Source organism: Coptis chinensis, chromosome 8, assembly GCF_015680905.1.
Source record: "Coptis chinensis isolate HL-2020 chromosome 8, ASM1568090v1, whole genome shotgun sequence".
Classification (NCBI taxonomy): domain Eukaryota; kingdom Viridiplantae; phylum Streptophyta; class Magnoliopsida; order Ranunculales; family Ranunculaceae; genus Coptis; species Coptis chinensis.
This window is the reverse complement of record NC_141463.1, coordinates 70917687-70941633: the sequence shown is the minus strand read 5'-3', so window position 1 is coordinate 70941633 and position 23947 is coordinate 70917687. Positions and strand designations below refer to the sequence as shown.

At 43.5% G+C, this 23947-nt stretch overlaps 1 pseudogene; it reads left to right on the top strand.

Moving 5' to 3' along the window:
- Window positions 1–23947, top strand: part of LOC147482764 (pleiotropic drug resistance protein 3-like) — a 144242-nt pseudogene that overhangs the window by 114115 nt on the left and 6180 nt on the right.

The window sequence follows — 23947 nt, the reverse complement described above, 5'->3', positions numbered from 1 at the left end:
ACTTAGCATGGTGTGGTAACTTTTTAATCACTTCAAGAAAAGGAAGGTTTATCGTTAGATTTTTGAAAACTTTCCTAATCTCATCGAAATTCGTATCCTTGGTTAACATTGCTAATCTATGGGGAAACGGTGGTTTCTCTCTATATTTAGCATAATGGTCAACAGGATGTTTAACCTTGCCTTTTTGTTTCTTAGGTTGTTGCTTAACTGGTACCTCTATAGGGGTAGGATCTTCAGTTTCCAGTTCGGTTGCTAGTAGAATATCAGATGTAGGGACCACTAGTGGTAACCACAGGCATACTTACGAGGTTATCAACCACTCTGCCAGAACAGAGAGTGGTGATAGCATTTAACTCACCTATGTTTCTATTTTCATTACTAGTATTACCAATTACCTCAAAGGCTGTGTTTGGTGTTTTAGGATTAGGTAACGCTTGACTTGGAAACACGCCTTTTGGTTGGGCTTTCTCTTAGGCTAACTGTTGGGTTAAATGATTAATGGATTGTAAAACCTGTTGGTTAGATTGATCCATGGTTTGGAAAAGTTGTTTGTTAGATTGAGCCATGGTTTGGAAAAGTTGTTGGCTAACCTGTATGAAGGCGTCAAGACGATCCGGTTGTGTAGGTGTAGTGATCACAGGTGTTGTGACTGGAACTATCTCACGTTGATTATTAACAAGTGGGTTGTGATAGTTATTATTAACCGGAATGATACCTCTATTAGAATTATAATTATTATTGTTATTATTATTATAATTACCTTGTCTTTGTCCTTGTCTCTGGGGAGCTTGGTTGTAATTGGGTGCTGGCCTAACATTTTGATTATTATACCATAGAGGCGTAACTTGTTGATTATTTCGCCAACCAAAATTGGGATTTTGTCTCCAAGGTGCGTTAGGTTCGCTATTAATGGAATAAACATTGTTCGGCTGTGCGGATGGATGTTCATAGACTAGAGGACAATAAGAGTCGGGATGCCCAAGACTCAAATAGAAATTACAGGGAATAGAGTTGACATTCATGACATGGGTAGGCTTTTGTTGAACAGCAATAGCCTCTACCTTTTTAGTGAGAGATTCGATTAAGTTTTTAAGTTCAGGATCGAGTTTCATCTCAAACATACCGGCGGCCTTAACTGTTGAAGAAGAACTAGCAGAATGGGGGATATCGTCACTACCCCCCACCCCCCCAGTTATTATTATGCTTTGTTTGATCTTTTAGAAATTCATAAGCCTATGAGGCTCCTTTAATGAGGAAACTACCCCCGTTCATTATGTCAAGCACCGCTTTGTGGTGGTGTAACAGTCCCTTGAAAAAAGCACGAACTAACGTGTCTTTCGTGAGGTTATGGTGTGGACACTCTATAAGAAGATCGGTGAAACGATTCCAAGCCTCTGAAAATGATTCATGAGGATTACGTGAAAAGAAATGAATCTTGGAAAGCATTTTATCGGTCTTCGGGTGGGTAAAAATGTTCCATAAATAGTTGAACAAGTTTAGCCCACGAGTCCATGAAATTAATTAGCTTAGGCGATTAACCAAGACGCTGCCTTATCGGCTAAAGTGAAAGGAAATACCCTTAGTTTAATTTGTTCAGCACCAACCGTAGGATGGTGGAATGTAGTAAGGACTTGGTCAATCCAACGCATGTGCTGATAAGATTTTTCATGGTCTAACCTATGAAAAATGGGTAAAATTAAATATATTTGGGGGGATTCTGAAATCCCCCACTGGATCTGATAGAACAATGCAAGATTTAGGGCTATCGTTCAAGGCTTTGTAAAAGTCAGAGAGAGGAAACTCTCTTTCTTCATCCATTAGTTCAGGTGGTGTGTGTGGTATATTAGCTAGAAGTGTAGTGAGTGGTATACTAGAAAGGCGTATTTGTTGACTTTGTCGGTTGATTACGTTAGGAGTTTTTCTTCAGCCTGACCTTAATCTCATGCAAGGCTAAGCCAATCTTAATGAAACACAACAATACTCCAAACAGTCCTGATATGCTAGTATGAACCTCTAACAGGAGATGCGAGGTGTGGAAGAAAGGAGTACCTGAATGCTTCCTTGCTTCGCTTATGAATAGCGTTTTGTTTACGCATGCTCAGTGTGTATAACAAGTTAGAACACTGAAACCCTTGAAAGAAATGGAAGTTTGAAACAAACCTATGGAAATTAGGCAGTTTTAGCAGAGGGCGCAGGTCGCGCTCAGAATAGGCCTAGGTAGGGCGCAGGTGGCGCTCAAGTCAAGTTAGAGTTCTAGGCGTTTAGGCACGGGTCGCGCTCGAAGTTAGCCTTGGTAGGGCGTGGGTCGCACTCAGGGAAAACCTCAAGGTCCAGGCGCTTCAGCACGGGGGGCGCTCTTGTTTTGCCTGTGCAAGGCACAGGTCGCGATCATCTAAAAAGTGGAGTTCCAGGCGTTTGGGCGTGGGTGGCGCTCCAATTTAGCTTGCCCAAGGAGCGGGTCGCGCTCCGTGTAATTCTGCGAGGAAAATTTTCAGTACTGAAACGGACAACCACAGTGAGAATCAAACAAGGGTGGGTGGGTTATGGGACATTGGAAAACTAACAATTCTAAAGAAAACAATACTAAAGGGAACTAAGATGGCAGCGTCGCCATTTGATAACCCATAAAATTGAGTAATTCTACTCACGAATAAATGATAAAACTTAAACGAAAGTAAAACTATTTCTTTTACAAAGACAGTTCTTATCAAAGATTTCTACTCTCGATACTATTGAAGTAGAGTTGGAATAGAAGATTCGTTCCACTCCTAGTTCTTTAGCATTCAAAGTTTTCTATAATTAGGAATTTATCCAAAGTCTAATGAGAGTTTTACGAAGGGATTATACTACGATGTGAATTCTAAGAACAAGATATTAACTATAATGATTCAACTACGAAATGCTACGGAATACTAAGGTTTGAATCTAGAATAAGAATTAGGGGGGAATTGAATCCACCTTGAATCCAACTTAATAAACTAGCATAGATTGTTGTAATCCAATTCTTACATTCTTACGGTAATAATTGGTCGTTCTAATCCCTAATTATATATGGCATCTCTACCAATTCATAACTAGCATGTGAGGAAGTCCAACCCATTCTCATGGCGAATCAACAACCTTCTAGAATGGAATAGACTCTTACAACGATTCTACACTACACAATCAAGTTTTCATCTAGGCTTCGTCAAACCCCTCTAATGGAGGTTTAGCCTTGATTCATCAAACTATCATTTCCATATGAAATTAAATAAGACATAATATAAAGATTCTAACTTTATTAAATTCAACTAAACAATAATTGAAATCTAAATTAACAACTAAGAAATCATTAACAAACAAGAATTGAAATTAGATCTAAGCAATTTTAAATAACAAAATCGAAATTATCAAGAACTAACTATTTTATTTATCTAATGAATGATAAACAATAATTCTAATAACTAATTTAAAACAAGAAATGAAACTAATTAATGGAATGAAAACTAATTAATTAACTAATTCAAAACTCAAAACTAGATCTAAAATATTCTCTAATGGCTACCTTCTATCCTAAGCTAATTGATACTTAAGAGCTAAGTCTTGTGTGTGGAAATGGAGGAGACCAAATTCACATTTTCGTGCATGGGCTGAGGGTCCATGTTTTGGGCCGGAAAATCGAGCTCAAAGCCCAATTTCTTCAGTCCACAGGGCCTTTTTCAGCTAGCTTTGACTTCAACAAGTTTTTTATCTACTTATGCTCTTCTAATTGGGTCAAGGTTTGGACCATTGGAAAGCTCTTTCTGATCCGGTCGTTTTGACATAAGGTACGCCCAATTCCGAAGCCTGAGTCTAAAGATACGGTCTTCGGAAGTTCTGCTGACTTTTGTGTGATGTTTACGCCGCGTTGACTCGACTTTTTTTCAGCTTCCGAATCGGCTTTACAAAAGCTTTTTTTCCTTGAATCTTGGCCTTTAATCACAGAACTTCTTAGCAACCAACCCTTGCTCCTTTATATTGCCAAAGTGGCACATTTCTGCACATAATTGACTTCAATGCTTGAAATACATAAAAGCACGTAATTAGCATTAACTCTTATTTATTATTCGCATAATTGGTCTAAAAGTATTATTGTTAAGGGGCTAAAACTACAGTTTTGGGATCTTATCACTGGTGTCGACCAAGCACTTGAGGCTAGATACAACATTCTCCCTTCACCCAAAAAAATTTCCTTGAGCTGAAATTTGCTCCCATTTGTAATATTGATACAATGATCTGTCTTCTTTTCTTAAACATAGCTCAATATATGAAATAGATCTATTTTGCTCCTTTTGGCTTGTTTAATATTTACTCTATGTCAGTTATTAATCATTTATACTTAGTAATATTTTGAAATGAAAATTCGTTTCGATACCACCCCACTTAAAAGCAATATCAATTGATACTTAGTAATATTTTGAAATGAAAATTCGACTTTCGATACCACCCCACTTAAAAGCAGTATCAATTGATACTTAGTAATATTTTGAAATAAAAATTCGACTTTCGATACCACCCCACTTAAAAGCAGTATCAATTGATACTTAATATTAATATTTTGAAATGAAAATTCAACTTTCAATACCACCCTACTTAAAAAGAAGTATCAATTGATACTTAATAATATTTTGAAATGAAAATTCGACTTTCGATACCACCCCTCTTAAAAGCAGTATCAATTGATACTAAGTAATATTTTGAAATGAAAATTTGACTTTCGATACCACCCCACTTAAAAGCAGTATCAATTGATACTTTATAATATTTTGAAATGAAAATTCGACTTTCGATACCACCCCACTTAAAAACAGTATCAATTGATACTAAGTAATATCTTGAAATAAAAATTTGACTTTCGATATCACCCCACTTAAAAGCAGTATCAATTGGTACTTAGTAATATTTTGAAATGAAAATTCCACTTTCGATACCACCCCACTTAAAAGTTGTATCAATTGGTACTTAATAATATTTTGAAATGAAAATTCGACTTTCGATACCACCTTACTTAAAAGCAGTATCAATTGATACTTAATATTAATATTTTGAAATGAAAATTCGATTTTCAATACCCCCCCCCCCCCACTTAAAAGCAGTATCAATTGATACTAAGTAATATTTTGAAATGAAAATTTGACTTTTGATACCACCTCACTTAAAAGCAGTATCAATTGATACTAAGTACTATCTTGAAATGAAAATTCGACTTTCAATACCACCCCATTTAAAAGCAGTATCAATTGGTATTTAGTAATATTTTGAAATGAAAATTCGACTTTCGATACCACCCCACTTAAAAGTAGTATCAATTAGTACTTAGTAATGTTTTTGACCTGGTATCAAGATAAGGATCTACAGATCACCAGGATTTTCTGTTTGACCTGGTATTGATACCAGGATTCGAACCTTGTAACCTTTGCTTGAATCCTCTTTGGTAAAGACCCATGTAACATTTACTCAATGTAAACATTCAAATTAGCAATAAATAAATTCAACCAACTGGCTCTGAAAACCAACATGCATTTAAATTGTATTATCATTTAAACTGAAAACTTTCTCGCACCCAAGAATTACTTTTTCATTAACTTTCCTTGTTTTCTTAATAATCCACATTAAATTACCTCGTTTTCTTGCAAATCCCCATTAAATTACCTCGTTTTTCTAATTTTTACTACAATGAAAGACCATCATGCATGATTCTGAAAACATCTTCTGTAAACCTCTTTCTGAAAACCCAATCCTAAAAAGAGAATGTCTCTTATCTCCAACTTCTTTATTATTCTTGCCATTTTTATGGTTTTTCCCGACTGGCGTCATTGGTCTGACTGTCCTACCACCGACTACTCTGATGACTACGAAGAACAGGAAGAAAAAATTGAAGAAGAAGAAGACGAAGAAAAAGAAGAAATAGAAGAAGAATATGAATATGAATGGTTTCGCGATTGGTACTGTTATGAAAAGGATAACAATGAAGATGATGGTGACGATGAGGATGATGGTGACGATGAAGATGATGGTGACGATGGTGATGATGAGGATGAAGATGAGGATGACGACGATGAAGATGAAGATTAATGTTTTTCTTTATGTTATTTTAGTGTTTCCTTTAACGTGTAATAGCCTTGTTTGGCCTATGTTTTTCTTATTTTAATGAATTATTATCCGCCTACTATTGCTTCACCATCAAACTTTCATTATAATAAAAAGAAACAAAATTGAATTTCGATACTATTCCCCTAATATATTTGTAATTGGAAAATACGAAAGAAAAGTATTCCTTATTGTGACATACCTTAGGTGTCTGCCTCCTTTTATTTTGATCTGGTATCGAGCATATGATAACCACATATGCAATAATTTCCATAACGATCTTGACTTGATATCGACATCTCTGCCACTACCATGATTTTTATCACGATCTTGACCTGATATCGATCCTCCTGTCAATACTAGGATTTTTTTACCTGAACTCAACATTGCTGCCAAGAACTGGATTTTTTTACCCGAACTCGACATTGCTGCCAAGAACTGGATTTTTATACCCGAACTCGACATTGCTTCCAAGAACTGAATTTTTTTACCCGAACTTGCATTTTTGCCAAGAACTGGATTTTTTTGACCTGGTATCGAGATGAAGATCTACATATCACCAGGATTTAATTTTGACCTGTTATCAAGATGAGGATCTACAAATCACCAGGGTTTAGGTTTGACCTGGTATCAAGATGAAGATCTACATATCACCACGGTTTAGATTTGACCTGGTATCGAGATGAGGATCTACAGATCACCAGGGTTTAGGTTTGACCTGGTATTTAGATAAGGATCTACAGATCACCAGGGTTTAGGTTTGACCTGGTATCAAGATGAGGATCTACATATCACCATGGTTTTTTATTTTCCTGCTATCAATATATAATTCTAGAAATACAAGTATATGTGGTATTTGCATAGATATTGCTTTTGGAAATAACAATCTCTTTATTGAATGCATTACTTGTGAGAAAAAATATATGATGATACTCAGAATATTCTTTATTGATAAAATACTTTCAAATTGCTTACATTTTGAGGCTTTGGTAATATTACACCTTCAACCAATTTTTAGTAGTAAGCTCCATTGATTCCTACTTTGTAAATGATGTAAGGCCCATCCCAGCTTGCTGCTAGTTTGCCAGCCCCTTTCTCTTTAGTTGCTTGCGTAACCACTTTCAAGACCAAATCACCTTCTTGAAAATGTCTTTCTCTCACTTTCTTGTTGAAAGTTTTTCTGAGCTATTGATGGTATATGTCGAGCCTTAATCTTACTTGGTCTCTTGTTTCCTCGAGATTGAGGACTTCTACTACCATTACTTCATTATTTCGGCCAATCATTAAGACTTTGGTTCTGGATGTTGATACCACCATTTCTGATGGGGTAACTGCTTCCATTCCATAAGCTAATGTAAAACTAGATTCACCCATGGCAGTTCGAGGTGTCATTCTATAAGCCCATAGAACGCTATTTAACTCATCCACACAGAGACCCTTCTTGTCTACCAGCTTTTCTTGATATTATCCATTATGGTTTTATTTGTTGCTTCTGCTTGCCCGTTACCCTGAGCATAATATGGCGCAGATGTGAAGTGCTTCACCTTGTATGATTCCAAGAAAGCTTTTACCTTTCCTCCCTCGAACTGTGGCCCGTTATCCAATATAATGGCATATGACAACCCATATCGACATATTACTCTTTCGAAAAGAAAATTTATCACATCTTGCTCCTTTATGTGTTGTAAGGCTATGGCCTCTACCCATTTGGTGAAATAGTTTGTGACCGCGAGCATGAATTGCCTTTTCCCTCTTTCTGACAATGTCCATTCCCCATAGCGTAAAAGGCCAAGGGTTCGATACACAGTGCAACTCCTCAGCTGGAATGTGTATAGACTTTCCATGTATCTGGCACTGCATACATTTTTTAGCATAACGAAGACAATCCCTTCGCATTTGAGGCCAAAAATATCCTTGCCTCGTGATTTTATTTGCCAATGACCTTCCAGCTGAATGGTTCCCACACTCTCCTTCGTGTAATTCTGCAATGATTAAATGTGCCTCTTCAGGTGATATACATTTGAGATGTGGACCTCCAGGATTCTTTCGATATAGCTCATTATCAATTAATACATATCTTTGTGCTCCAGATTTGATTCTTTTGGTCTTATTTTTGTCTTCAGACACTTTTCCCTCAGATAAGTATGATAGATATGCTTCCATCCATGACGCCCCCAGTGTATCGATTTCCATAACCTCTGGTTTGTTGACATTGATGCTTGGCCTTTCCTGGACACCGATGTGCAAAGTGCAACCCTCTGTATTTTCTAGCATCGCTGCCACATAAGCTAGGGCGTCTGCATGCCTGTTTTCATTTCTATTGAGGTACTGAAGCCTTATTTTTCTGAAGTCCTTCAACTTAGTTTTTATAAAACTCAAGTAATCCACCATGTTATCACATCTTGCCGAATATCCTCCATTAATCTGACTGACTACGAGCATTGAGTCACTGAAAATTGATAATTCTTTCACCTTAAGCAATTTGGCCATCTCCAGTTCGGCAATTAAAGCTTCATACTCAGTCTCGTTGTTTGATGCATGGAAGCCTAATGTTACTACTGTTTCGAGCCTTTGATTTTTGGGTGTAACCAATACAACCCCAATACCACATCCCTTATTCCCAGATGATCCATCTACAAATAATTTCCAACCATTTGTTCCAGCCCATGGATCATCTGAATCAATAATATCCTCAGGATCTTGCAGCGTTGAGAACTCCTCCTCTTCCATGCCCCAACTAGCATCCTCACATGGAAAATCAGCCAAGAAATCAACCAGTACTTGACTTTTCTCCGATACTCGGTTTCGATACTCGACACCAAATTCGTTTATTAGTACTGACCATTTCGACATTCTTCCTGATTTGGCAATTTTTTCCAGAGTTTGCTTTAATGGGAGATTCATCATCACAATCACAGTGATTGGAAATATGGCTTCAACCTCTGAGATGAGAATAAAAATGCCAAAGCGTATTTCTCCAGTGTCGAATATCGTGCTTCTGCCTCAAGCATTGTTTTACTTTGAAAATACACGGGTCTTTCAACACCATTTTCAACTTTTACCAACACTGAACTTATAGCAAATTCTGATACAACCAAATAAAGAAGCAAACTGTCTCCCTCATCTGGCTTAGTAAGCGTAGGCATTTCTTATAGATATTTCTTTAATTCAGAAAATGCTTCTTCACATTCTTCATTCCACTAAAATTTAATATTCTTTTTAAGCAACTTAAAAAGTGGCTTACATCGATCAGAAGTTCTGGAGATGAATCTGTTGAGTGCAGCTATTCTTCCAATCAGTCTTTGTATCTGCTTTCTAGTCGTTGGTGATGGCAATTGCTGAAGCGCTCGTATCTTATCAGGATTTGCATCGATGCCTCGCTTTGTAACAATATATCCCAAAAATTTGCCAGAGCTGACCTCGAAAGTACATTTGTCTGAGTTAAGCTTCATATTAAACTCTCGCAATATTTGGAATACAGTGTCGAGGTCCTTCACATGTTCTTTAGCTTTCATAGACTTTATGACCATATCATCGATATAGACCTCGACAATTCGCTTGATGAGCTTCTTGAACATCTTTTCCACTAACATTTTTCAATCCAAACAGCATTCTGATGAAACAGTATATACCTCCATTAATGACGAACGCCTTTTTTAATTGGTCTATAATAGCCATTAGAATCTGAAAATATCCCGAATACGCATCGCAGAAACTGATTAATTCAAAACCAGTTGTTCGATCAACCAGCTCATCTATCCTTGGCATCGGATAATGATCTTTAGGACACTTCTTATTTACATCAGTAAAATTGACACAAATTCGGACTCTACCATCTTTCTTGGGCACCACTACTATGTTTGCCACCCATTCAGAGTGCTTCACTTCTCTGATTATGTTATTATTTAACATCTTCTGTATCTCGACTTGCACCACTTCCTCGTACATCGGTCTAACCTTTCGATGCTTTTGATGGATTGGACTTGCATTTTCTTCCATATTAAGATTGTGTGAACAGACAGCTAGATTGATACCAGTTAGGTCCGACATTAACCATGCAAAAACATCTTGATTCTCTTTCAAAAAGACCATCAACTCATTTCTTACTGTGGTCTGCATCTCTGTACCAATGAACGTATGACGTTCACTTTCTCCTGTACCAATATCAACTTCTCCACCGCCTCTATTGTTTTTCTTTCCCAAGGGGTTACTTCAATTTGCTTTAGCTCTTGGGTGAACTTTACCTGCTCATGTATCTGAATATCGGTGTCGACAGGTAAAGCTTGTTGTAACTGCTAACTAGAGCTTTCCAAGACGCCCCCAGTGTCTTGTCTTTTCCCCTTCATCATTCTCTTCACCGTGACGAAATTACACTTTTCTGACTCCGACTGATCCCCCCTAATTTCGTGCAAGCCATACACTGTAGGAAATCTGAGTACCTAATAGAATGTACTTGGAACAGCACACATATCGTGTATCCACTTTCTGCCAATTAAGTAGTACATTGTGGTCAGAGTAATGCTTTATGACCACGAACTTCGTCATTACTATATGAGGTCCCGCTCGAACTAGCAATTTTATTCTTCCCGCTGGCTTGGTAGAGCTTCCATTAAAACCGAACAAACTAAATTTTGGCGGCTTTAGATGAGTCTCATTGAGACCCATGCCTATGAATGCTTTCCAAAATAAAATATTCACATAACTACCACAATCCACAAGTACCTTTTGGACATCATACCCCGAAATATGCAAAGTGATTAATAGTGCATTATCATGTGGCAACATCACCTTAGACAGGTCATCTGGTATGAACATAATTGCTCCTGGGATGCTCGCTGATACCAGACTCTGACTTACTGGAACAGGCTCGACATTGACCTCGAGCACTTCTTTTACTGTTGAAATCTATCTTATCTTATCTCTCATGATTTTCTTCTGTGGTATTTCCCCTTTGTAAATTGTATTTATTACTCCAATGGGTTTATCGCGTATTGTTGCTGCTTCTGTCGGTCTGCCATCAGCTCTAAACTCTTGCAATTTCCCATCCTTCATCAGCCTATCAATCTCCTTTAATAGCTACAAGCACCTATTAGTCTCGTGGTTTTCAATCTTGTGGGATTGACAGAAAGGCCTACCCTTCACTTCCCTAAGAGGGTACTTTGGCCAGGTTAGGAAATCTTCCTTCGCTATCCTCCTCAGTATATCTTCTACTGTAGTATTAATGGCGATGAAGTTATTGGGCTCTAACTCTTCTTTCAATGTTCTCTCATACTTCCTTCTTTGTTGTGGTTGATTATCTCGGTTTGTATACTGCTCCTGATGTCTTTTGTTATCTGACCTCGAGGAGTCTCGATTCTCATGTCGATCACTACTATCTTTATCTCTCTTCCCTGTATTGGAGACTTGCAATACTGCTTGCATAGTGCCTGCCTTCAATCCCTCTTCTACTCGAATATCTCTATCAGCCTTGTCATACAACTCTTGTAAACTTTTAACTTCTTTTCTCAAAAGATATTTGTGCATAAATGACCCCGATACCACACCAGTTTGGAAAGCCATGACAGCTGTCATCTCAGACTCGTCTTGCATTTCCACTGATTGAGTTTCGGCCTTGAACCTAGCCAAGAAATCATTCAATGACTCCTTCTTTCCCCTTATTTCAGCTGAAATAAGACCGACACCTGCTTTGGCTTCACCCTCTAGTGACCCTAGTTGGTGAGGAATCTTTCTTCAATTTCACGAAAACACGAAATGGTTCCCTCAAGAATTGTACAGAACCATTTCAATGTTTTGCCTTTAAGGCTCGAGGAAAACGATCGACATAGTACAGAATCCTAATACTCGTTACCTTGATATATCAAGAACTAGTGTCGATAGTGTTACAACACAAATAACAAAGTCAAGTTCTTATAGCCCAAATGTTCTTTTCAAGCTGTTACAACTCAAACACTGTTACCATCTTCTCTCTCGCTCTCTCTCTCTCTCTTGGATGTATTTCCGCCCTCTCACCCTTTTTCCTCCTCTTTTTTCTTCCTCCTCACTTCCCTTTTATATCTCCCCCCCTTCTCATCTAAACCCTCCACCTGTCCCTCGATCCCGCGGTCCCCTACCCTCCATGTGTAGGGTTTCGTTACCAGCGACCGCGTCTTTGGCATCATGCTCACGTGCGCAGCGGCCTTGTGGGTTATGTTAAGTCCCCCCCCCTCCTATGACATTCGGGGGCGGTATCATGCCACTGGATGCCCCTCTCGAGTCCGCGATGGTATCTCGATCGGGAGTCGAGTTTAGCCTCCTTCCTCCTTCCGACCGGGGTCTTCCCTCTTCCCCTCACAGCTGGATTCGTGATTGTGCATGCGGTTTCCCCTTCTGCCCCCTCGTTTCTCGTGCATCCACGTGCCTTCTGCTGGCTGGTTTTTTTGGTGTCCCCTCGATTTCAGCACCCCGGCAATTACCCTTTTTGCCCCACCTCTTATAAAAGCCAGCTCGATTTCTTTTCTCTCTCTCCGCTCGGCCCCTCTTTCGCCTTCCAGCTTCTCTTCCCCTTTTCCTCCACCCTTCTTCCATTTTCCCAGCTCTGGTTGCTTGCTCGGTCGTTTTCTTTGGGTTCTGTAGCTGACATTCTTGCTCCGGTTGCTCTCTCTTTCCTCAGGTTGGTCTCCCTTTCTCTTTGGCTTCCTTTAATTGTTATAGTGCTCACTATTCCTTTGTGTTTGGGACTGTTCATCTTCACTTCCTTCCCTGCCTTGTTGTGTTTCGTGACGTCTTCCACCCTGTCCCCGATGTACGTCTCTAGATCCGCCCTCCTCCTCCTCCTCCTACACCGCAGCCTTGCCCCTCGACCGGACCGAGGCCCCTCTACCTCGGGCAAGCTTTTGCCCTTCCGCCCGCCACCACCACGCGTAGCCGTGGACCTAATCTTGAGGCTGTTAAAAGCGACTTCACGGGATACCAGCGTCGTCACCTTAGAGCGTGCGTGCGACTTAACTTATTACCCTCATTTGGTCCCCACAAGCCGGGGTGTCTTAGCCCGCGGTAGGATGATTAATCGGCGGCCTTCGACGCCTCTCACCCGTCTTGATGTCGAGGTGTGCAATCACTTCAACATCCCCATGCCAAGGTATTGGCAATTTCGGAGAGTCATGTATGCCGCGAACCACTACAACCGCTTTCGGAAATTACCCGAATAGCGGTTAGCGACATGGCGCCCCACTTCTACCTCAAAAAGAGTACCAAGGAAGTCGATTATGGGCTATCACTTTCGTTTTGCCTCCATACTAGAAAAAAAGCACTTTATCCTTCGCATCACTTCCTCCGACAAATTATGGCATCACTACCCTCTTTATATCTCCGGAAACTTCATCTCCGCGGACCTTCCACCTGAGTTGAATCTCCATCACCTGGCCTTCCTCCCCAGTGGTGAGTCCCTCTCTTTATCTACCCCTATGGAAGTATGTCTTTCGGTTTCTAATCAAACTTGTCGTTTATCTATTTCAGGTTGGCGGCCCGACTCGAGATCGCGACCCTACGACAACATCTTTTCCACGACCTTCCGGAAGGATTAAGTGACACAGGTCGCGGCCTTGATCCGTGCTACTTGGGATTGACCCCGCCACAGCTACTCCCCTATTATCTGACCCTGAGTTGGCATCCATAGGAAAATACAGCGCTCCCTTTTTTCGTCCTCCTCCCCCTAAAGAAAGAAAGCCCCGTGCCACTTCCCTTCCCAAGAAAAAACGCCGCACCGCAGCCTTATCACTCCGCCCCCAACCTGTTCGTCTTACCACCCACCGCTCCGCAGCCCCTACCCCCTACCGCTCCCTAGAAACTTGGGAAGACCAGTGCTCCCCGTCTCATTCCTCCTCCACCACTTCTCCTCCTTCAAGCATGGGCGCTAACAAATGCAAACTCTTCGATAGCGACTCGGATGAGGACGTTGTCGCCGCTGCCCCTCCATCCACCGTCGTTCCTCCATCTCCTCCCCCAGCCTCCAAACGTTCACTGCCTTCCGTCTCTGGAGAAGGCCCCCCATCTAAGGATGCGCCCCCACCTACCGCGCCCCCTCAAGTGGAACAGCGCCCCGGGAAGGAGGTGGTGTCCCACACTGATAAGGAGGCCGACGAACCCACTCCTCCATTTTGCCCCTCCTTCAAGCTTCGGAACCGCACCCTGACCATCAAAGATTCTGCTCTGAAGAATCCAGCAGTGGCTTCTTCCCTGTTCTTTGGGTCTCACCTCCCCGAAGACATGGCATATGCCGAAGGTGGTTCCTTTGAGTCCCACCGGACTTCCTTCTATACGGGCTGGGAGAAGGTACCCCTCTCTCTGCATTCGATATCTTTCTTCCTTCTCTTTAAGTATTCTAACTTTTGCTCCCTTCTTCAGATGAGCTTGGATATCTCCTTCATGATCCAGCGGCTGTTTTGGTGCGGTAGCGGATTAATGAACTTGATAAGGAGGTGGCCCTCCCTAGAAGAAGAAAGCGGCCGTGACCTAGACAAACTACGGGCCCAAAGGCGAGCTTCGAGGGCAGCGAGGCCGCCCACCCGGGCGCGTATATGAGCGCGGCCGCCCTCGGCGTGAGACCGCTTCAAGAGAAGCACGTTGCCGCTCGGACTCTCTTTCTCAAAGCACCAAGAAGCTTTGGCGGCACTCCATCGCGCCGCCGAGGCCGACATGGGCGAGCTCCGTGGCATTTCACGGGCCCAAGCCGAGAGAGGGTGGCCAAGAAGGTCAAGGAGGAGATGACCCGCTCACTAAAGAAGGCCGCCTCCTTCGGAGCTCCATTGCTGCTCCGCCATCTGAGGTCGGGTTTGTGCGATACATGACTCTGCCGGAAGGAGAGAGGTGCCATTTGAATGTAGCGAGGGCTATAGATATGGCTGCGGACATAGTTATAGAAGAAGCCGCCGCGGGTGATCTGGAAAGTTCTATGTCTTGAAAATGGCTTGTTTATGCCACGGCGGGCTTCTCTTGATGCTATATTGTCATACTTTTTCGTTACTTTTGCTGTATTTTTACTCCCCGGTTGGGATGTTAATATTATGTTTTGCCCTTTTTATCTCCTTTTTATTGGATTGTTTACGTCCCACTCTCTTGTTTGGATGTTTGACTTGCCCGCCCGGTCCCAGTTAGGGGCTCCGCTTACTCTCTCTATCTCCGGCGAGCTCTCGCCCGCGGCACTTTCGGAAGCCTCTTCGCTTCCGTTGCCCTATCTCGAGGGGATCGAGGCGACTCCTCTCCCCCCGACCCCGAGAGACCCCCTTAGTGTGGCAACTCCTTTTGCCCCCCAAGGTTTGGACCTCTAGTCCTTGGGGGCTCATCCCCCTTCCCTTCACTCGAGGGGTAATGAAAACTCAAACGATGATATTCCACCTCAAAGTGCTTTCTGATTTTATATATGTACAAGTAGCTCATGCGGTTTTGATCTCTCTCATTACATTCACTCATGAAATATTTTCAACAACCTTATATTCCACGGCTTATCTGCATTTGCTCCCTCCAGGTTTGTAACTTGTAGGTACCGGTTCCCCCTACCTCGACTACCACGTAAGGCCCCTCCCACGTCGGGCCCAACTTTCCCTTCGCTAGCTTTCTTGGTGTTTGGGTGTCACTCTCCGAAGCACCTTGTCTCCCACCGCGAATCTCCTCACTCTCAGCTTTTTGTCGTACTGCCTCTGCAGGCGGCGGTGATAGTCCTCTAATCTGACGCGCGCCGTGTCTCTCCTTTCCTCTGCTAGGTTCATATCCCTGGCCAAAATGCCCCGATTCGACTTATCCTCGGCGAGTCAGCGGTCCTAGTGGTCGCCGCCACCATCTCCGTTGGTATCCGCGGCCTCTACTCCATATGCCAATGCAAAGGGGTGTCACCGGTGGATGTTAGGTAAGGTCGTCCGATAGGCCCAAAGCACCGACTTAGTTAAATCGGCCCGGGACCCTTCACGCCCTCCAGTTTCCTCTTGAGATTGTTGAGTATGGTTTTATTAGATGACTCCGCCTGCCCATTTCCCTCGGGGTTGTAGGGGGCTGAGAATCCCTGCTTGATGTGATACGTTTGCAGGAAAACCCTAACCTTAGAACCCGTGGAACGGGGTTCCATTATCCGCGATTATAAGCGTAGGGCAACCCGAAACGGCAAATGATATTTTCCCACAAGAACTTGATCACTGCACCTCTTTCACTGGCATGTAACGCGGCTTCAATCCACTTTGTAAAATAGTCGATTCGACCAACAAGAACCTCCTCTTTACCAAGGCCATGGGCGTGGTCCCATATCCGGGGCCCACATCGCGAATGGCCATGGGCTAGACACCTGCTTGTCGCGGCCCGGCTCGGGTGGGGCCCATATCAACCGAGAAAATCTCGACACTTCTCACATCTTTTAGAGAATTCCCACGGCGTCTCTTCATGTGAGGCGAAGTAACCACATTAATCAACAATCGGTTATATTGTTGTCACGCCGCCCGAGTGGCTCCCGATCCCCTCATGTAGCTCATCGAGCACCTCTCGAGCGATCCGGCCCCAAAGCATTTCAACAAGGGTCCCTTGAAATTCCTCGATATAACTCCCCCACTAATGTGTACCTCCGAAATACATGCATTTCCACCTTCCGTCTCTCCACGGGACCAATATTCTCTTCTCTGTCAAAACTGCTTGATGGGCACCATCCATCCTTCGTCCGCTCTCTGCGGTATTGATTACTCCAGCCGGTTCCTCATGCTTTCGGTCATCCGGTCTTCTCACCTCTATAGTTCTTCCTTCAGACCCCGGCATGGCCGCGGCTACATATGCCAGGGCATCAGCGTGACGGTTCTCCCCACGGTTCAAATGTACAAACCGAATCGCCCGAACCGGCCCGACCGGAGGACCCCAAGTATCTCGCCATCACTCGACACCGTGCAGCGAATCCACCATTCGCTGGCACACCACCAAATTGGAATCGGAGTACACAGTAAGTTCCTTCACCCCCAAGCCTTCTGCCATTCCCATGCCCGCAATTACCGCCTCATACTCTGCCTCGTTATTAGATGCCGCGAATCCTAACTTCATCGTCAGCTCTAGCTTTGTTATTATGCGGTGTGACCCGATTTCTCGCCGATTCACCGCGGCATCCGTGGCTGACCCGTCAGCAAACACTCTCCAACCGTTACCTCCGTCCCATGGATCCGCGCTACCCTGTTCTTTTTCTCCCTCATTCCCCAAAACCATCTCCTCCCCCCAATTAGGGTCCTCTGCGGGGAACTCCGCCAAGAACTCCGCCAGGGCCTGTGCCTTCTCCGCTGTCCTAACCTGATATTGGATCTCATATGCACTCAGCATCACGGCCCATTTCAACATTCTCCCTGATTTCTCTGCCCTCAGAGCCTGCTTAAGGGGCAAGTTCGTGACCACGATCACTGAGTGTGCTTCAAAGTAGGGCTTTAGTTTCAGGGCCGAAAAGATCAAGGCGAGGGCGTACTTCTCCACGCGACTGTACCTGGTTTCCGCATCCAACATTGTCTTGCTCTGAAAGTACACTGGTCTTTCTATCTTATCCACTACTCGAACGAGGACCGAGCTGATTAAATAATCGAGACCCTAGATCTGGATACAATTTCTCTCCTTTTTCCGGTCGCGACAACAAAGGGATCTCCCCCAAATATCTTTTGAGCCCTTGGAACGCCTGTTCACACTCTGCCGTCCATGAGAAGTCCGCGGAGTTCCTCAACCGATCGATCTGGCCGATGCGCATTTGTCCGACGACTTCGATATGAATCTATTGAGAGCTGCAACCCTTCCAGCCAACCGCTGCACCTCCTTTACTGTCTGCGGTGAGGGCATTTCTACCAATGACCTAATCTGCTCTGGGTTGGCCTCTATCCCTCGTTGTGTCACAATATACCCTAGAAATTTCCCTGTGGTCACTCCAAATGTACATTTCTCGGGGTTGAGCTTCAAATTATGGGTCCGCAGTATCCGGAATGTCTCCTCCAACCCCTCCAAATGCTCCTGCTCCGACATGCTTTTTTCCACCATATCGTCGATGTATACCTCAATGCCCTTGCGAATTTTGCCCTCGAACATCTTCTCCGCCAGGCGCTGGAATGTGACCCCTGCATTTTTCAACCCAAACGGCATTCTCGTGTAGCAGTATGTGCCTCCTTCCACCACGAAGGAGGTCTTCTCCTGATCCGGGCCATACATCGCCACCTGGTTGATGCGTCCATAAACGAGAACATGCTGAATCCCGCCGTCCTGTCTACCAACTCGTCAACTCGCGGCATTGGATAACTGTCTTTCGGACACTCTAAATTTACATCGGTGAAGTCAACACACATCCTGACCTTCCCATTCTTCTTCGGGACGCGACTATGTTGGACAACCCGGTCAGTGAATTCCGTCCCCTTATAATTCCTGCCATCTTTAATCTGGCAACTTCTTCTCGGATTCCTTCCGCGTATTTAGGCCTCATACCCCTCATCTTCTGTCTCACTGGCTTCGCGTCCTCCCTCATATGCAGGCGATGACATGCGAATCCCGGATCTAAACCCGTGATATCCTCTATTTCCCCACGCAAAGACGTCTTTGTTTCTCACCAAGCATTGTACCAGCTTCTCCCTCCATTCCACTGCAAGACTCGACCCTATCGACGTGAACTTCTCTTCCTCTCCCTGCCCCAGGTTTACCATCTCTATCTCATCCAAAGTTTTTGGGATCCCAGCGACTTGCTTTCACCCCTTCCGCGGCCCCTTTTGTAATTGCTCACGCGGACCTCTTCACGGTGCTCGTCGGCTTCTCCTCCGGTCAGCGGGACATCCTCTTGATTGTATTACGGTGACTATTTTTAGATGCCACCTGATCTCCAGGGACCTCAAATGTTCCCGTTGGGGTAGGGAATCTAATAACTTTGATAGAATGCGTCGGCACCGCCCTCATCTCATGTATCCATCTCCTCCCGGGATCGGCGTTATCTTGGGGCTGGAATCGACCACCATAAACCTTGAGAACAACGTCACCGGTCCCGCGATTCTTGGTAGCAAGGGAGTTCCCCATAGGCTCGGTGGCGGCTTCCATTGAATCCATTACAAACTTGTCCGCGGAGGTCTCCGTTATCGGGTCGATCCCCATCTCCTCTATAGCCCCTCGAACGGTAAATCCACGGCTACCCACGGTCTACCGGGACCCTTTTGACCACATAATTACCCATCGCTCTTGTGATGACCAACGCGTCCTCATGCGGTGTGTCCCGGGCTTCGGAGGTCCGCCTTGAGAATGTAATTGTCTCTTCCATTGTCTCTTCTCTCAGTATCTCGTCCCTCGGTCGCGACTCATTGACTGTTGGATACTTTCGCTGTCCTTCGACCTTGTCGATTGGCGTTATGGTTCGATGCTTCCCGCTGAAAATAACATTTATAGTTCCCGATATTAAGCCCGGCGGCGCACCTGCTCCTATTTGGAGGTTCCCCCATGAATTCCCTCAGCATCCCCTTCTCCACCAATCTCTGGACTAACCATTTTAGGGCATAACAATCGTTGGTCTCGTGATTGTGCACCTGGTGATAGTCACATTATGGTTTGTTAGGCATTTCCGCCGGAATGGTTCGCGGCCCTTCGTATCCCTGCACATTTTTTATCAAAGGTAATATCTCACTCAATGGTCTCGCCAGCGGGACAGTCTCCAGTTCGCGGTATGGCTTCCTCTCCCTCTGCTCTCTTCGAATTACCTCCCTTCCTCTTTCCGGCCTCGATGATTGACCGCGGTACCTCTCTTTGCCTCGGTCCTTTCCCTCGGTCTTACCGCGCTCCCTCTCTTTCTCCACTGCTGATACTGTCTTGCCTCCCCTCTTCGATTCCTTCTGCATGGTATCTTCGTACCTGATGTACTTCTCTACCCGCGGGTATAACTCGTGCAAGGTCGCGATCTCGTTCTTAACCCGCAGATCGATGGACCGTCGTCCGGTCGCGACCTCTCTCGAGCGCTATTACGCCGTTCTTCTCTCGTCCAGATTTTCCACCTTTAGGGTCACCGGCCTTGAGGCGACGGATACTCTCCTGCCGGACTCAGCGGATCTTTGTCTAACATTGAATAAGGCCGCGATGTCTACCACCCTCCTCTTCTGATGTATAAAATGATCCACAAATGCCTGTTCTAGCTCTTGGAAATTCGTTATGCTCTTTGAGGGTAACCGATAGTACCAGTCGGAAGCCCCCTTAAAGCTGGCGGGGAACATCATGCACCGCATGAACCATCATACCTCGCCTCTTGCAAGAGCGGCATCTGCTGTCTGAAGTGATGGATGTGATCTGCCGGGTCCCCCGTGCCGTCATATCTCTCGAATCTCGGCTGGTTAAAGCGCTTTGGTACTTCAGACGTCCATATCGCGCTCAGCGTCCGCCCGGATTGCGATTCAACCCGCCACCACTTGATCGGCGCGCCCGTTTGGGCCCTTATGCGGTGAAGATTAAGCCTCTCATCGCTGTTGATCATTTGCCGGACCTGCTCCATTGTTAACCCGGTCACCGGATTGTCCACCAAAGGTCGGTCCTTGCTCCTCATCCTCCGCCTTTCTCTCCGCTTCCTCTTACATCATCCCCGGATTCTTCCTCCGCTTCTCTCTTTTTCTCTCCTCGGCTCCTCATTTTCCTCCCTCGATCTCCCAATTTCTTCTCGCATGAGCCGCGCTTCCTCCTCTCCTTTCTTCCCTCCTCCCGTCCCTCTCCTTCTTCCAAAACTTCCGGCATTTGTTCCGGGACTCTCTTCTTTCGGGGCCTACCCGCCGCCTTCTTTGGTGCCATTTCTATCTTGTTGTCCCCACAGACGGCGCCAAATGTTACAACACAAATAACAAAGTCAAGTTCTTATAGCCCAAATGTTCTTTTCAAGCTGTTACAACTCAAACACTGTTACCATCTTCTCTCTCGCTCTCTCTCTCTCTCTTGGATGTATTGCCGCCCTCTCACCCTTTTTCCTCCTCTTTTTTCTTCCTCCTCACTTCCCTTTTATATCTCCCCCCCTTCTCATCTAAACCCTCCACCTGTCCCTCGATCCCGCGGTCCCCTACCCTCCATGTGTAGGGTTTCCGTACCGCGACCACGTGCTGGCATCACGCTCTGGTGCAGCGCGGCCTTGTGGGTTATGTTAAGTCCGGCCCCACTCCCTATGATATTCCAGGACGGTATCATGCCACTACAGATAGCTAAACAAATGGTCCATGGGATCAGAACCCCCGTCATACTGATTGAACTTCGGACTCTTAAACTTCAGAGGTAATGGCACCCTTTCTATATCCTTTTTCAATGGGTTTCGACTTACATCGTTTGCTAGCTTCCGTATCGAGGATGATACCTTTTCCAACAACTGGTCCCCAAACTGCCTCTGCATCATCTCCTGCACCATTTCCTTCGTGATTGGCGCTTTTACCTCTTCTTCTTGTATTGTCTTTGGCGTCGATTTCGCCACCGATTGCACCTCTTCGTGGTGGTTTTTCCTCATTTCCTCGACATGACTCTTCCTAACCACTGGAGTGCCTGAACCCGATGCCTCACCATCTTTCTCATACAAAGCATCTTCAGCACACGCTTCTCATTCTCTTCCCTTGCAGCTTTATTTCAACCATTAGAATCTTGTTTTGCTCTTCCAAATCCTCCAACCTTCTCAACAAAATTTTCAAAGACACCTCCTCTTCCTGTATCTCCTCTACTTCTTCCATTACTCTACTTGTTGATTGTCTTGTTCTTCGTTCCTCATTCTTAGAAGCAGCTTGAGAAGTACTTTCTTCATTTACCATCATCGCTTTGCTTGCTGTAGTACGCTTTGGAGGCATCTTGATTACCTTTTTCAACTCTTCACTGATCTTACCGAAGTTTCTTGAATACAAACAGTTACTCTTTATCTCAAAACTTCTAACAAAAAGACTCGATCATCAAAGAAAGAAGAAAAGAAAGACAATCTTATCTAGCTGGTCTTTGAATCACAGACGGCGCCAATGTAGTGTTCTGGAAATCTATTTCAAATCAATGAGAATGAAATAATGAACTAATGAAGATTAAAGATTAAAGATTGAAATGATAATGATAATGAAATAAGCTTTTTTATTGATCACCAATGGCGGTTACAAGTTTCTCTTTTTCTCTCTCTTTGCTCTGGTTTTATCTTATTTTCTGGAATGAAATGGAATGACCCTTCTTCCTCCCCTTTTCAGTCTTTATATAGTGCTCCAGTTATAGTCTCGCCCAACATTTCCTGCCACGTGTCCATTCTCTTTTTCTTCCTCCTTTTCCCACTTTGAACCTGCAACATATAAACTTATGTGCGAAATATCGACAGTCATGTCGATATTTCTAGTTAATCACAATATTTAGACTGGAATATCGGGCTGACGATATTTGCCCACGACACCTGTGACATTCAAATCCTTTCATCAAATAATATAAGTTGATATGAGTTGGATGCTCACAAATTTAACCAGTATGGAGTTCATTACGAACAAATAAAAGTAGCTGGCTGGTACATGTTGTGATAATCTGGCCCTGCTTGATGCAAAACAGTCGATTGCAGAGCATTCAGGGAAGTAATTCTGAAACATCTAACTATGAAGTCGTGGGAGAACTACCCTAAAAGCTTTGTAATATTTGGTGGCTGCAAAGTTACGACATTTGCTTCCATCATTCTGTGATAGGGAAGCTGTTCCGAAATTCAGTGTTAGACTCCCTGAAAACGCTTGTATATAATGCAAACCTCTCAGATTATTTTGCCATCTAGTCATTTAAAATTCATGATAGTACCACGCTCTCCGTTATTATTTGCGGTTTAGTAGTTTCTAGCCAATTTGTATTGCGTACAACTGGTGACATGGAACATGCCTATGTTTGAGACCGGTTATAGAGGAACCGGTCTCAAACTACATTAATGTTTGCACAGCTGATCCTGATGAAAAGAGGAGATCAAATGATTTATTCTGGGCCAGTGGGTCAGCACTCAAGTAAACTAATTGAGTATTTTCTGGTATTCTAAAATAGTAAAAGAAGTAGATAGCAGTGTTCACTGTTCACTAATAGAGCTTATTCGTAATGTTATAATGTATTTTATCTGTGATCAATTTTTCATAAAATAAAATGACTTTATGAAATGTTGATGTATGTCATTTTTTGTCAATTAATATGAATTTTGCAGCCAGTTTCTTTTTGGTACACTGTAAGTTTAAGATAGTAAAGGAAGTAGGATGTAATGTATTATGGCCTGATGAGATCGTTTCTTGACTTCTCCCACTTCTCTTGACAGGGGATTCCTGGTGTGCCAAAGATTAAAGAAAATTACAATCCAGCAAGATGTTAGATGTTAGATGTTACTTCGCCATGTGCAGAAGATCAACTTGGTTTAGATTTTGCTCATCTTTACAGAAAATCTCAGTTGCATGAGTAAGTTTAACACAGATCCTTAACACGAAACAATGTCTACAATCAAGGAAATCTTTAAAGTGACAAGTTATTATTAAACAAGATTTGTGGAACATCCAACAAACATTAAATCATTCTAGATCTTTTATTCTTATCATCTCCTTTTTCTTCTTCTCTTAATAGAGAAAACAAAAAATTGGTTGAAGAGTTGAGTGTTCCTGCACCGAGTTCAAGGGACATTGATTTCCCTACTCAGTTTCCACAAAATGGTTGGGAGCAATACAAAGCATGCCTCTGGAAGCAACACCTATCCTACTGGAGAAGTCCTCATTACAATTTAGTGCGCATCTATTTTATGATCTTTGCTTCTGTGTTGTTTGGAGCAGCATTTTGGCAGAAAGGGAAGAACATGTTAGCCAGTTATTTTGTTTTATATCCAAAACACTATGCTAAATGGGTTGGTATG